This window comes from Salmo trutta, chromosome 17, assembly GCF_901001165.1.
Source record: "Salmo trutta chromosome 17, fSalTru1.1, whole genome shotgun sequence".
NCBI lineage: Eukaryota > Metazoa > Chordata > Actinopteri > Salmoniformes > Salmonidae > Salmo > Salmo trutta.
In genome coordinates this window covers 26,748,140-26,758,198 of record NC_042973.1, presented here as the reverse complement: position 1 = coordinate 26,758,198, position 10,059 = coordinate 26,748,140, and positions in this window count along the sequence as shown.

Here is a 10,059-nt window from a genome sequence, read left to right as displayed (position 1 = left end):
GCAGTTGCTAGCTGTGCCACTAGAGATCCTGGTTCGAGTCCAGGCTCTGTCACAGGCGACCAGGAGACCCATGGGGCGGCGCACAATTGGCCCAGCGTCGTCCGGTTTAGGGGAGGATTTGGTCGGCAGGGATGTCCTTGTTCCATCACACTCTAGCGACTCTTGTGGCTGGCCGGGCGCATGCACGCTGACATCGTCGCCAGGTGTACAGTGTTTCCTCTGACACATTGGTGTGGCTGGCTTCCAGGTTAAGCGGGCATTGTGTCAAGAAGCAGAGTGGCTTGGTTGGGTTGTGTGTCGGAAGACGCATGGCTCTCGACCTTCGCCTCTCCCGAGTCCGTACAGGAGTTGCAGCGATGAGACAAGACTGTAACTACCAATTGAACATCTCCACCCCACTGATTCTCAACACTTGGGCCCCACAAGGGTGCGTTCTCAGCCCTCTCCTGTACTCCCTGTTCACCCATGACTGTGTGGCCATGCACGCCTCCAACTCAATCATCAAGTTTGCAGACGACACTACAGTGGTAGGCTTGATTACCAACAATGACGAGACGGCCTACAGGGAGGAGGTGAGGGTCCTCGGAGTGTGGTGTCAGGAAAATAACCTCTCACTCAATGTCATCAAAACAAAGGAGATGATCGTAGACTTCAGGAAACAGCAGAGGAACCATCCCCCCATCCACATCGACGGGACAGCAGTGGAGAAGGTGGAACGTTTTTTAAGTTCCTCGGTGTACACCTCACAGACAAACTGAAATGGTCCACCCACACAGGCAGTGTGGCGAAGGCGCAACAGCGCCTCATCAAACTCAGGAGGCTGAAGAAATTTGGCTTGTCACCTAAAACCCTCACAAACTTTTACAGATGCACAATTGAGAGCATCCTGTTGGGCTGTATCACCACCTGGTACGGCAACTGCTCCGCCCACAACTGCAAGGCTCTCCAGAGGGTGGTGCGGTCTGTACAACGCATCACCACACTGTCTGTGTGGGTGGAGCATTTCAGTTTGTCTGTGATGTGGACGCCGAGGAACTTTCCACCTTCTCCACTGCTGTCCCGTCAATGTGTATGGGGGGATGCTCCCTCTGCTGTTTCCTGAAGTCCATAATCATCTCCTTTGTTTTGTGAAAAAATGGCGCCGGAAGAAATGGCAGAAGTTTTACGGGCGCCCAACCAATTGTGCTATTATGTGTTTTTTCTCGCAACTTATTTTGTACATAATGTTTCTGCAACCGTATCTTACGGCAAAAAAAAGAGCTTCTGGATATCAGGACAGAGATCACTCACCTCGGATTAGACAAAGATATTTTCTTCAACAAACAAGACGCACAAGACATTCTCCAAACAACCGGTAGGGCCGACATCCCCGTTATTTGCAAGAGGAAGTGACGCAGGTACAGAGGACAAAGAGCCGGATACCTAGTCAGGACCCGGAAAAGGCGAGTGGGAAAGCTGCCTTTCCCGTCAATACTACTTGCCAACGTGCAATCATTGGACAATAAACTAGACAAGGTACGATCACGAATATCCTACCAATGGTACATCAAAAATTGTAATATCCTATGTTTCATGGAATCGTGGCTGAATGACGACATGGATATTCAGCTAGCGGGATACACGCTGCTCCGGCAAGATGGAACAGCACACTCCGGTAAGACGAGGGGGGGCGGTCTGTGCATATTTGTAAACAACAGCTGGTGCACGAAATCTAAGGAAGTCTCTAGATGTTGCTCGCCTGAAGTAGAGTATATTGTGATAAATTGCAGGCCACAGTACTTGCCAAGAGAGTTTTCAACTATACTTTTCGTGGCTGTTTATTTACCACCATTGACAGATGCTGGCACTAAGACCGCACTCAGTCAGCTGTATAAGGAAATAAGCAAACAGGAAACTACTCATCCCAGAGGTGGCGCTCCTAGTGGCTGGAGACTTTAATGCAGGGAAACTTAAATCAGTTATACCAAATTTCCATCAACATGTTAAATGTGCAACCATAGGGAAAAAAATTCTAGATCACCTGTACTCCACACACAGAGACAAAGCTCTCCCTTGCCCTCCATTTGGTAAATCCAACCACAACTCTATCCTCCTGATTCCCGCTTACAAGCAAAAATTAAAGCAGGAAGCACCAGTGACTCAGTCTATTAAAAAGAGGTCAGATGAAGCAGATGCTAACCTACAGGACTGTTTTGCTATCACAGACTGGAACATGTTCCGGGATTCTTCCGATGGCATTAAGGAGTACAACACATCAGTCACTGGCTTTATCAATAAGTGCATCGAGGACGTCATCCCCACAGTGACTGCATGTACATACCCCAACCAGAAGCCATGGATTACAGGCAACATTCGCAGTGAGCTAAAGGGTAGAGCTGCCGCTTTCAAGGTGCGGGACTCTAACCCGGAAGCTTACAAGAAATCCCGCTATGCCCTGCGATGAACCATCAAACAGGCAAAGTGTCAATACAGGGCTAAGATTGAATCATACTACACCGGCTCCGACGCTCGTCTTATGTGGCAGGGCTTGCAAACTATTACAGATTACAAAGGGAAGCACAGCCGCGAGCTGCCCAGTGAAACGAGCCTACCAGACGAGCTGAAGGACTTCTATGCTCGCTTCGAGGCAAGCAACACTGAGGCATGCATGAGAGCATCAGCTGTTCCGGATGACTGTGTGATCACGCTCGCCGTAGCCGACGTGAGTAAGACCTTTAAACAGGTCAACATACACAAGGCTGCGGGGCCAGACGGATTACCAGGACGTGCGCTCCGGCCATGTGCTGACCAACTGGCAGGTGTCTTCACTGACATTTTCAACATGTCCTTGATTGAGTCTGAAATACCAACATGTTTCAAGCAGACCACCATAGTCCCTGTGCCCAAGAACACAAAGGCAACCTGCCTAAATGACTACAGACCCGTAGCACTCATGTCCGTAGCCATGAAGTGCTTTGAAAGGTTGGTAATGGCTCACATCAACACTATTATCCCAGAAACCCTAGACCCACTCCAATTTGCATACCGCCCAATCAGATCCACAGATGATGCAATCTCTATTGCCCTTTCCCACCTGGACAAAAGGAACACTTATGTGAGAATGCTATTCAGTGACTACAGCTCAGGGTTGAACACCATAGTACCCTCAAAGCTCATCACTAAGCTAAGGATCCTGGGACTAAACACCTCCCTCTGAAACTGAATCCTGGACTTCTTGACGGGCCGCCCCCAGGTGGTAAGGGTAGGTAGCAACACATCTGCCACGCTGATCCTCAACACTGGAGCTCCCCGGGGGTCCATGCTCAGTCCCCTCCTGTACTCCCTGTTCACCCACAACTGCATGACCCGGCATGACTCCAACACCATCATTAAGTTTGCAGACGACACAACAGTGGTAGGCCTGATCACCGACAACAACGAGACAGCCTATAGGGAGGAAGTCAGAGACCTGGCCGGGTGGTGCCAGAATAACAACCTATCCCTCAACGTAACCAAGACTAAGGAGATTATTGTGGACTACAGGAAAAGGAGGCCCGAGCACACCCCCATTCTCATTGACGGGGCTGTAGTGGAGCAGGTTGAGAGCTTCAAGTTCCTTGGTGTCCACATCAACAACAAACTAGAATGGTCCAAACATACCAAGACAGTCGTGAAGAGGGCACGACAAGCCTATTCCCCCTCAGGAAACTAAAAAGATTTGGCATGGGTCCTGAGATTCTCAAAAGGTTCTACAGCTGCAACATCGAGAGCATCCTGACTGGTTTCATCACTGCCTGGTACGGCAATTGCTCGGCCTCTGACCGCAAGGCACTACAGAGGGTAGTACGTACGGCCCAGTACATCACTGGGGCTAAGCTGCCTGCCATCCAGCACCTCTACACCAGGCGGTGTCAGAGGAAGGCCCTAAAAATTGTCAAAGACCCCAGCCACCCCAGTCATAGACTGTTCTCTCTACTACCACATGGCAAGCGGTACCGGAGTGCCAAGTCTAGGACAAAAAGGCTTCTCAACAGTTTTTACCCCCAAGCCATAAGAATCCTGAACAGGTAATCAAAGGGCTACCTGTACTATTTGCATTGTGTGCCCCCCCCAACCCCTCTTTTTACACTGCTGCTACTCTCTGTTCATCATATATGCATAGTCACTTTAACTATACATTCATGTACATACTACCGCAATTGGGCCGACCAACCAGTGATCACGCACATTGGCTAACCGGGCTATCTGCATTGTGTCCCACCCACCACCCGCCAACCCCCCTTTTACGCTACTGCTACTATCTGTTCATCATATATGCATTGTCACTTTAACCATATCTACACGTACATACTACCTCAATCAGCCTGACTAACCGGTGTCTGTATGTAGCCTCGCTACTGTATATAGCCTGTCTTTTTACTGTTGTTTTATTTCTTTACCTACCTATTGTTCACCTAACACCTTTGTTGCACTATTGGTTAGAGCCTGTAAGTAAGCATTTCACTGTAAGTTCTACACCTGTTGTATTCAGTGCACGTGACAAATAAACGTTGATTTGATTTGAAACTACCTGCCCTCCAGGACACCTACAGCACCCGATGTAACAGGAAGGCCAAAAAGATCATCAAGGACAACAACCACCCGAGCCACTATCATCCACTATCATTCACCCCGCTATCATCCAGAAGGCGAGGTCAGTACAAGTGCATCAAAGCTGGGACCGAGAGACTGAAAAACAGCTTCTATCTCAAGGCCATCAGACTGTTAAACAGCCATCACTAACATAGAGTGGCTGCTGCCAACATACAGACTCAAATCTCTGGCCACTTTAATAAAATGAATAAATGGATTTAATAAAGGTATCACTAGTCACTTTAAATAACGCCACTTTAAAAATGTCTGCATACCCTACATTACTCATCTCATATTCTATACCATCTACTGCATCTTGCCTATGCCGCAAGGCCATCGCTCATCCATATATTTATATGTACATATTCTTATTCATCCCTTTACATTTGTGTGTATAAGAAGCACAAGCATTTCGCTACACTCACATTAACATCTGCTAACCATGTGTATGCGACCAATGAAATTTGATATGAACATTTGAAACATCTTTATCCTTTTGTAACCTTTATGGGTGCAATGTTTACTGTACATGTTTTTTTTATGCTTTTTGTTTCTTCTCACTTTTGTTTATTGTTTATTTCACTTGCTTTGGCAATGTAAAATAGATTTCCCATGCCAATAAAGCCCCTTTGAATGGAATTGAATTGAGAGAGAGAGAGAGCGAGTGATTGATAGAGAGAGAAATGCCCCACTCAGGTAGGATAATCTTTCAGAACTGGCACTGTAGTATGGGGATGATTATTCCCAGTGATTTCCCTGGCTGTTTCTTCTTCTCACACCACTCCCTGACAAAAGTAAAATGGAAGACCAGGCTGTGAATTCATAGTTTCATCCCTATGGAGAAAACATGGCTTAAAATAAAGACTTTCAAGCTATCTCTGTTTATCTGGAGATCTTGTGTATTGTTGAAGGGGTGGTGTACAACCAAGACAGAATTAGTGGTATAATTAGATTTAATATATTATATTATCAATTTCAACCCCATGTAACTGCTTTATACTTTAACCTAAGATCTACTGACAGGCCATTATTTATATTAAATACATTTCATCAATCAAATGCATTTCATTGTTTAAGAACATCATGCTGAGATATAACCAGGAATCCCACCATTGACTAACATAAAAAAGATGGAAAAATCTCAAAACTGCTTAAAACATTCAGGACTCTGTCGCACACGCAGCCCTTGGGAAGCAACATTATGAAACATGAAAACCCCAATATTTTTAAGTCTCTCTAAAAGATCATGCTAATTTTGTGTTTTCGGTATTTTCTTTCAAATCAAAAAATGATTGGCTACATTTTATATTTTTACTTGATTGCAGCAAAAGTCCAACTGCAGAGTATACAAACGTCCTTCTCCAAATATACACTGAGTAAACCAAACATTTGGAACACATTCCTAATATTGAGTTGCCCCTCCACTTTTGCCCTCAGAACAGTCTCAATTTGTCAGGACATGGATTCGACAAGGTGTTGAAAGTGTTCCACAGGGATGCTGGCCCATGTTGACTCCAATGCTTCACACAGTTGTGTCAAGTTGGCTGGATGTCCTTTGGGTGGTGGACCATTCTTGATACACACAGGAAACTGTTGAGCATTAAAAAAACAGCAGCGTTGCAATTCTTGACACAAACTAGTATGCCTGGCACTTACTACCATACCCCATTCAAAGGCACTTAAATCTTGTGTCTTGCCCATTCACCAAACATTGCATTCCACAGTAAGAACCTCATACCAATGGTCAAGCATGGTGTTGGTAGTGTGATGGTTTGGGGATGCTTTGCTGCCTCAGGACCTGGACAACTTGCCTTAACAGAAGGAACCATGAATTCTGCACTGTATCAGAGAATTCTACAGGAGAATGTCAGGCCATCCGTCTGTGAGCTGAAGCTGAAGCACAGCTGGGTCATGCAGCAAGACAATGATTCAAAACACACAATGAGGTCTACATGAAAATGGCTAAAAAGCAACAAATTTGAAGTTTTGGAGTGGCATAGTCTAAGTCCAGACCTAATCCCAATTGAGATGTTGTGGCAGAACTTGAAACAATCAATTCATGCTTGAAAATCCACAAATGTTGCTGAGTTAAAGAATTTCTGCATGGAAGAGTTGGCCAAAATTCCTCCACAGCGACGTGAGAGACTGATCAACAACTACAGGAATCGTTTAGTTGGGTTCATTGCAACTAATTGTGGCACAACCAGTTATTGAGTGTAAGGGGGCAATTACTTTTTCACACAGGGCATTGGGTGTTGCATAACTTTGTTTATTAAATACATTTTTAAAAGTATGTAATAGTTGTGTTATTTGTTCAGTCAGGTTCCCTTTATCTAATATTAGGTTTTGGTTGAAGATCTGATAACATTCACTATCAAAAATAAGGGGGCAAATACTTTTTCACAGCATTGTAAGTTGCTCTTATACCTATGCATAATAACAGTCCCTATTCTACTTTTGTAATTACAAATCCACTCACAACTCCATTGTTTTGCAATTCAAATGCAATCACTAAAGTACTGTAACATGTTAATACAGTGTTATTACTAGTGTAATTACATTGTTACTTACTACACAGTAAAGGGTTACCTATAATAATTTTGGAAACACTGAGGGAAACAAGAACATGAATGGATGGATACACAGAAAGAAAACACCCATGAAGCAAAGGCTGCAGGCATATAGCTTGGATCAGCATGGCTACAGAGATGGTTACAGACAGTTACACATCCTCAGTGAGTACACTGCCAGCATTCCCTGTTTCCCATATTATTGAAACTGACACAATGGGATCAAAATACATGAAAATGAAGGGGCCAGAGAGATTCTCTCTGAACAAGAGTAATGAGTTGAGCCAACATGGAGCTGGCCAGCCATCCGTTAGCTTTACATTATTTAACTTAAGGCTTATTAAGAGAATTCCCAATCAAGCATGAATTAAAGATAAATGTTGAAAAACTGTTTACTTAGCGACTGTTATGTAAAGCAATAAAAAAGTGAGTGAGAGAACACTCAGATCTATTTTGCATTTATTGAACTTCACCCCAAGGCGCTAGCATGTCTAGTGCTCTATGACAGACAGGTCGGGCTGGGTCGAGTCCTTCATGCACATAGAGTGAAAATGAATTGACTTCCTGGAAGTAGTTAAGCACATGTTGACAGAATGGAAGTTCTGACACATAGAAAAGCGGTGGGTGAGATAGTGACAGCACACTCTGACACTATGATAAGAGTCTCTCTCTCTCTCATAAATTAGCTTCCTGTGCACATTGATCCCTCTCCCCATCATCCCCTCTGATGGAGAGTAAGTGAGAGGCTCATTGTAGTGGACACACCCGCACTGACCCACTCTGGGAGTTAATTTGTTTTTATTGACTAGATAGAACACCTGCGTTTCCAGCTGTAACTGATCATAGTTAGCACAGGCTTCCAGGGAGCTGAGGCTCCATGCTTACAGCCACTCATCAACAGATGGGAAGAGGGAGACTATACATCACTCTCCAGCCCTAGTGTCCCCAACAAACACTCTCTCTGACCTTTGCTGAACCTTGGCTCCTTGTTCTCTTCTCATCTCTATGACCTGACCTCTGAACCTCCCTTATAACTGTTCATCTCAGCCAAATGTATAGCATTCTTATTAAACAGACGGGAAATGTACGATACCTGACTATCTAAGCCTGTACCTCAGAGTTATGGTACATAAGGTTAGATCAGATGAGTGCGTAGTGAGTACTCAGTAGTTGGTTCATTTCCATACAGAATTTACCCATGTTTTACCCAAAAGGCTCAGACTTTTCTGTTTCCATCTACGCGGCCGGCATTCGTGTCTCACTGGGCCATGGCTCCGGCGGACCTGCTCTCACTTGGGGCCAATGCCAGGCCACTGGTACTTTTAGATTTAATTTACATAACAATGACTAACTGGGAACATTCAGACCTTCTCACAAAGCAACGGTTTATGCAGAGGTTATGAATTCTGCGCTTCACAGTCCTCACTGTCAGTCCTAGCTATGGAAACACAATGTCCCTAGTTTTACATAAGGGTGTATACACTAATGTAACACTGGTGTTACAGTCGCAAAGGAGCTAGGTGTGATCTACTGAAGTTGACAGCTATATTCATATTTTTCTCTCCTTCACATCTTTGAAGCAAGAGAGCAAATCAGGGTTTTGATTTAATTTTTTCTTTGATTCCCTTTTCATTTCACTCAAAGAGAACTGAGAGTTTCCAATCAATATGCCTCGCTCTGAGTTTCTACTATAAGCCCCACAGCAGGCAAACACGTCACACCAAAAGGACACAACGATCCTCTCACTGCAGGGCAGTGTTACCTCCGCTCTTACTCATTTCACCCCTACAACAGACAAGATGAATGAGAACACTCATAGTAGCAGTGCGTGGGTAAAATCACTGCTGAAGCCAGAAAGAAAAGCCATATTACAACTTATATGTTGTGATAATTGCGTTGTTTGCTCATATGCCTTGCGACCGTGATATATAGGCCTAAAGGTCGAGACAATAAGACACAGTGGCAGAATAAATTCAACCACACCTTTGTTTCATCACAAAACCGGAGAGCAACCTCTGTCCAGTGAAGTCGACAAAGCATATTGCAAACAGTTACAGGACCTACACCATGGTCAAGCAAGTTAATGTTTCCGACATTTTCGGACCACTAAACAACTATTGATTTAGAACCACGGAGAGTTACCGCAAGCCGCAAAGTAAATTGCCTCCACTATTCCAGCACCATTTCAACATCAACATTTCAACATCATCCAATCACCTACGCTTAGTCTAATACAGTAACAACTAAAAGAGACCAAAAACAATTTAGTCCAATCAATGTAAGCTAAGTATGATGTGGCTGTCCATGGTGCTGATTTCTGTGTGTGCACGTTCGTGCAAGTAGAAAAAACATGTTGATTCACCCTACAGTACTTCTAGAGAAACGCCAATGCCATCCTCCTCTCTTTCATGTTGATTAGACGGTCTGTCACTCTGTCATACAGTACACGCTTTTATTTTTTGGTGTCCTAGGCTACCAGGTTAAAATGCTTGCTTGCTAGCCTAACTTCCTTTCATAAACAACGTTTGTTAACATTAGTGTTCTACATCTAGCTACGTATTGAACTTCCATTCTCTCAGGCCAGGGGCACAATGTATGAATTAATGGTTGGATCAGAATCACTGTTAAAATCATTGGCCAGTACAGAGAATGAAGTAAAACCAAAAGTCCAAATCTCTATCTCCATCCATGGATAATTTAAGAAAGGGCCACTGGATGACAACAACACAGTGAGATGCAACAATTCCAGTTGTTTCTGTCAATGACGTATACTCTCAATGCGATTTGATAAGAGTGAAGCCAAATCCAAACTGACTTCCCTTCACACTTTTTTTGGGGTGTGCCAGGACCATTCGCAGTTCACATCACTCAGTTTAGT